The sequence below is a fragment of the Pleurodeles waltl genome, unplaced genomic scaffold, assembly GCF_031143425.1.
Source record: "Pleurodeles waltl isolate 20211129_DDA unplaced genomic scaffold, aPleWal1.hap1.20221129 scaffold_135, whole genome shotgun sequence".
NCBI classification, from domain to species: domain Eukaryota; kingdom Metazoa; phylum Chordata; class Amphibia; order Caudata; family Salamandridae; genus Pleurodeles; species Pleurodeles waltl.
In genome coordinates, this window is record NW_027149841.1 from 108,500 (window position 1) to 114,499 (window position 6,000).

The window sequence follows — 6,000 nt, forward strand, 5'->3', positions numbered from 1 at the left end:
TCACAGAGAAGGAGCGGGTGGGGGTGCTTCTGTCTTGACAAAGGCGTGACATGGCTAGTGACTGAGAGGGACTTGACTTTCCCCTATGACTGACTGTGAGAGGGGAAGGCGAAGATTTTCTGCACCCAGCATGCCTTGTGACATTCTTAGGCAAATGAGGTGAGAGCCCTGCCAGAATAGCTCCAGCGATCACATGCCACTCCTCTGAAGGCTCCTGATCTGCATAACCACAGCATTTTGAACAGGAAGCAGAGTGGCGCAGCGGAAGCGTGCTGGGCCCATAACCCAGAGGTCGATGGAGTGAAACCATCCTCTGCTAGCATGGATTGATTTTTTTTCTTGTGAGGACCACTCTCTCGTTTCCACGCTGCCAGAGCGGAAAACAGAAGGCTTGTGCCAGCTTTTTGTGGGAAGAGACTGCTCAACTATCGGTCTCAGCTCAAAGTCAGGGAGACAGATGGTCAGAGAATCAACCCTACACTTCAAAGGAAATGATGCACAGTAATGACCATTAACGAAAGATGGGACCCTCGCACTTCTTTCTGAGCCTGCTTGGAACGCTATTATTCCCTTTTTTTGTCCTGCTATTATCAATCTCCTGTGAATTTCGTGGAGCTGTTTTCTTTCTCTACCCTGCTGTTTTTCCCTTGCTGCCAATATATGCTTATTTCAATGATTTGAACTGCTGCTTTCCCTTTCTCCTTTTCTGCGCAGCTTTTGCATTGGTTTCAATCTCCAGTTCCTTAGCAGTTGCAAGAACTTTTTTCCTGATTTTCATGTTGGTCAGTAAACCAAAAATACCTCTGATACTGGTGCAATATAGTCATTGAACTCAGGGTTGTGATGTCTAGAGCTTAAAAAAGACATATGCCATGGAGCGTTGGTGGTATAGTGGTGAGCATACCTGCCTTCCAAGCAATTGACCCGGGTTTGATTCCCGGCTAACGCAGTGCTAATATTTATACATTAAGAAAGCAGTAGCTATTCTATCGCAATATGTTAAAAAAAGAGAAATATCTTCACCAGATTACTCAGCTATTAGATAAATAATAAACAAAGACAGAGGCAGGCATCCCAAAAGCCCCGTCTGCGACTTTCTATGTCCTGAAATTTTTATATTTTACAAACAGCAGTCACCACTCACAACTGCTGGTAATAAATGGGCTGCAGGGGGGCAGGCAATGAAACGGCTAAGCCCTTCTGCCCAACCAGCCTTTAGAACTGCAGCATCTCTGCAGTAAAAAGTGTTTCAGGTCAATATCTCTCCCCTGGAAAAAATGTGCGAGACCCACCACCGATAAATGTGGCAAAAGTCCCCAACATTTTCTGCATATTTGTGCTCTTACCTGAAAGCAGCGCCACCTTGTAGTCATCGCAGGCAACTGCAGCATACAACCAAATTTATCCGAGAGCAAGGTGAAAGAAACCCAAGGGAACAGCCCCTGTCTGCAGCAGGAAGGTTGGCTGCTTCGAATGGACAGAACTTCCAGTCCTAAGTCCACTCACGTCCCAAACGCTCATACCGGGCAAGCCCTCACCGGGTGCACCTCTGGCTCCCAGGTAAGGCCAAAACCTGAGCATGGTAGCGCAGGATCACAGAGAAGGAGCGGGTGGGGGTGCTTCTGTCTTGACAAAGGCGTGACATGGCTAGTGACTGAGAGGGACGTGACTTTCCCCTATGACTGACTGTGAGAGGGGAAGGCGAAGATTTTCTGCACCCACCATGCCTTGTGACATTCTTAGGCAAATGAGGTGAGAGCCCTGCCAGAATAGCTCCAGCGATCCCATGCCACTCCTCTGAAGGCTCCTGATCTGCATAACCACAGCATTTTGAACAGGAAGCAGAGTGGCGCAGCGGAAGCGTGCTGGGCCCATAACCCAGAGGTCGATGGATCGAAACCATCCTCTGCTAGCATGGATTGATTATTTTTCTTATGAGGACCACTCTCTCGTTTCCACGCTGCCAGAGCGGAAAACAGCAGGCTTGTGCCAGCTTTTGGTGGGAAGAGACTACTCAACTATCGGTCTCTGCTCAAAGTCAGGGAGACAGATGGTCAGAGAATCAACCCTACACTTCAAAGGAAATGATGCACAGTTATGACCATTAACGAAAGATGGGACCCACGCACTTCTTTCTGAGCCTGCTTGGAACGCTATTATTCCCTTTTTTTGTCCTGCTATTATCAATCTCCTGTGAATTTCGTGGAGCTGTTTTCTTTCTCTACCCTGCTGTTTTTCCCTTGCTGCCAATATATGCTTATTTCAATGATTTGAACTGCTGCTTTCCCTTTCTCCTTTTCTGCGCAGCTTTTGCATTGGTTTCAATCTCCAGTTCCTTAGCAGTTGCAAGAACTTTTTTCCTGATTTTCATGTTGGTCAGTAAACCAAAAATACCTCTGATACTGGTGCAATATAGTCATTGAACTCAGGGTTGTGATGTCTAGAGCTTAAAAAAAACATATGCCATGGAGCGTTGGTGGTATAGTGGTGAGCATAGCTGCCTTCCAAGCAGTTGACCCGGGTTTGATTCCCGGCTAACGCAGTGCTAATATTTATACATTAAGAAAGCAGTAGCTATTCTATCGCAATATGTTAAAAAAAAGAGAAATATCTTGACCAGATTACTCAGCTATTAGATAAATAATAAACAAAGACAGAGGCAGGCATCCCAAAAGCCCCGTCTGCTACTTTCTATGTCCTGAAATTTTTATATTTTACAAACAGCAGTCACCACTCACAACTGCTGGTAATAAATGGGCTGCAGGGGGGCAGGCAATGAAACGGCTAAGCCCTTCTGCCCGACCAGCCTTTAGAACTGCAGCATCTCTGCAGTAAAAAGTGTTTCAGGTCAATATCTCTCCCCTGGAAAAAATGTGCGAGACCCACCACCGATAAATGTGGCAAAAGTCCCCAACATTTTCTGCATATTTGTGCTCTTACCTGAAAGCAGCGCCACCTTGTAGTCATCGCAGGCAACTGCAGCATACAACCAAATTTATCTGAGAGCAAGGTGAAAGAAACCCAAGGGAACAGCCCCTGTCTGCAGCAGGAAGGTTGGCTGCTTCGAATGGACAGAACTTCCAGTCCTAAGTCCACTCACGTCCCAAACGCTCCCAAACGCTCATACCGGGCAAGCCCTCACCGGGTGCACCTCTGGCTCCCAGGTGAGGCCAAAACCTGAGCATGGTAGCGCAGGATCACAGAGAAGGAGCGGGTGGGGGTGCTTCTGTCTTGACAAAGGCGTGACATGGCTAGTGACTGAGAGGGACTTGACTTTCCCCTATGACTGACTGTGAGAGGGGAAGGCAAAGATTTTCTGCACCCACCATGCCTTGTGACATTCTTAGGCAAATGAGGTGAGAGCCCTGCCAGAATAGCTCCAGCGATCCCATGCCACTCCTCTGAAGGCTCCTTATCTGCATAACCACAGCATTTTGAACAGGAAGCAGAGTGGCGCAGCGGAAGCGTGCTGGGCCCATAACCCAGAGGTCGATGGATCGAAACCATCCTCTGCTAGCATGGATTGTTTTTTTTTCTTGTGAGGACCACTCTCTCGTTTCCACGCTGCCAGAGCGGAAAACAGCAGGCTTGTGCCAGCTTTTTGTGGGAAGAGACTGCTCAACTATCGGTCTCTGCTCAAAGTCAGGGAGACAGATGGTCAGAGAATCAACCCTACACTTCAAAGGAAATGATGCATAGTTATGACCATTAACAAAAGATGGGACCCTCGCACTTCTTTCTGAGCCTGCTTGGAACGCTATTATTCCCTTTTTTTGTCCTGCTATTATCAATCTCCTGTGAATATCGTGGAGGTGTTTTCTTTCTCTACCCTGCTGTTTTTCCCTTGCTGCCAATAAATGATTATTTCAATGATTTGAACTGCTGCTTTCCCTTTCTCCTTTTCTGCGCAGCTTTTGCATTGGTTTCAATCTCCAGTTCCTTAGCAGTTGCAAGAACTTTTTTCCTGATTTTCATGTTGGTCTGTAAACCAAAAATACCTCTGATACTGGTGCAATATAGTCATTGAACTCAGGGTTGTGATGTCTAGAGCTTAAAAAAAACATATGCCATGGAGCGTTGGTGGTATAGTGGTGAGCATAGCTGCCTTCCAAGCAGTTGACCCGGGTTCGATTCCCGGCCAACGCAGTGCTAATATTTATACATTAAGAAAGCAGTAGCTATTCTAACGCAATATGTTAAAAAAAAGAGAAATATCTTGACCAGATTACTCAGCTATTAGATAAATAATAAACCAAGACATAGGCAGGCATCCCAAAAGCCCCGTCTGCGACTTTCTATGTCCTGAAATTTTTATATTTTACAAACAGCAGTCACCCCTCACAACTGCTGGTAATAAATGGGCTGCAGGGGGGCAGGCAATGAAACGGCTAAGCCCTTCTGCCCGACCAGCCTTTAGAACTGCAGCATCTCTGCAGTAAAAAGTGTTTCAGGTCAATATCTCTCCCCTGGAAAAAATGTGCGAGGCCCACCACCGATAAATGTGGCAAAAGTCCCCAACATTTTCTGCATATTTGTGCTCTTACCTGAAAGCAGGGCCACCTTGTAGTCATCGCAGGCAACTGCAGCATACAACCAAATTTATCCAAGAGCAAGGTGAAAGAAACCCAAGGGAACAGCCCCTGTCTGCAGCAGGAAGGTTGGCTGCTTCGAATGGACAGAACTTCCAGTCCTAAGTCCACTCATGTCCCTTAACGCTCCTAAACGCTCATACCGGGCAAGCCCTCACCGGGTGCACCTCTGGCTCCCAGGTAAGGCCAAAACCTGAGCATGGTAGCGCAGGATCACAGAGAAGGAGCGGGTGGGGGTGCTTCTGTCTTGACAAAGGTGTGACATGGCTAGTGACTGAGAGAGACTTGACTTTCCCCTATGACTGACTGTGAGAGGGGAAGGCGAAGATTTTCTGCACCCAGCATGCCTTGTGACATTCTTAGGCAAATGAGGTGAGAGCCCTGCCAGAATAGCTCCAGCGATCACATGCCACTCCTCTGAAGGCTCCTGATCTGCATAACCACAGCATTTTGAACAGGAAGCAGAGTGGCGCAGCGGAAGCGTGCTGGGCCCATAACCCAGAGGTCGATGGAGTGAAACCATCCTCTGCTAGCATGGATTGATTTTTTTTCTTGTGAGGACCACTCTCTCGTTTCCACGTGGCCAGAGCGGAAAACAGCAGGCTTGTGCCAGCTTTTTGTGGGAAGAGACTGCTCAACTATCGGTCTCTGCTCAAAGTCAGGGAGACAGATGGTCAGAGAATCAACCCTACACTTCAAAGGAAATGATGCACAGTTATGACCATTAACGAAAGATGGGACCCTCGCACTTCTTTCTGAGCCTGCTTGGAACGCTATTATTCCCTTTTTTTGTCCTGCTATTATCAATCTCCTGTGAATATCGTGGAGGTGTTTTCTTTCTCTACCCTGCTGTTTTTCCCTTGCTGCCAATAAATGCTTATTTCAATGATTTGAACTGCTGCTTTCCCTTTCTCCTTTTCTGCGCAGCTTTTGCATTGGTTTCAATCTCCAGTTCCTTAGCAGTTGCAAGAACTTTTTTCCTGATTTTCATGTTGGTCTGTAAACCAAAAATACCTCTGATACTGGTGCAATATAGTCATTGAACTCAGGGTTGTGATGTCTAGAGCTGAAAAAAAACATATGCCATGGAGCGTTGGTGGTATAGTGGTGAGCATACCTGCCTTCCAAGCAATTGACCCGGGTTCGATTCCCGGCCAACGCAGTGCTAATATTTATACATTAAGAAAGCAGTAACTTTTCTAACGCAATATGTTAAAAAAAAGAGAAATATCTTGACCAGATTACTCAGCTATTAGATAAATAATAAACAAAGACATAGTCAGGCATCCCAAAAGCCCCGTCTGCGACTTTCTATGTCCTGAAATTTTTATATTTTACAAACAGCAGTCACCACTCACAACTGCTGGTAATAAATGGGCTGCAGGGGGGCAGGCAATGAAACGGCTAAGCC

At 46.6% G+C, this 6,000-nt stretch overlaps 1 non-coding gene across 1 annotated transcript; it reads left to right on the forward strand.

The window, feature by feature from the left end:
• Nucleotides 1-4,074: 4,074 nt before the first annotated feature.
• On the forward strand, nucleotides 4,075-4,146 carry TRNAG-UCC (transfer RNA glycine (anticodon UCC)). The gene has a single exon. It is a non-coding gene; the product is annotated as a tRNA-Gly (tRNA).
• The last annotated feature ends 1,854 nt before the right edge of the window (nucleotides 4,147-6,000 follow it).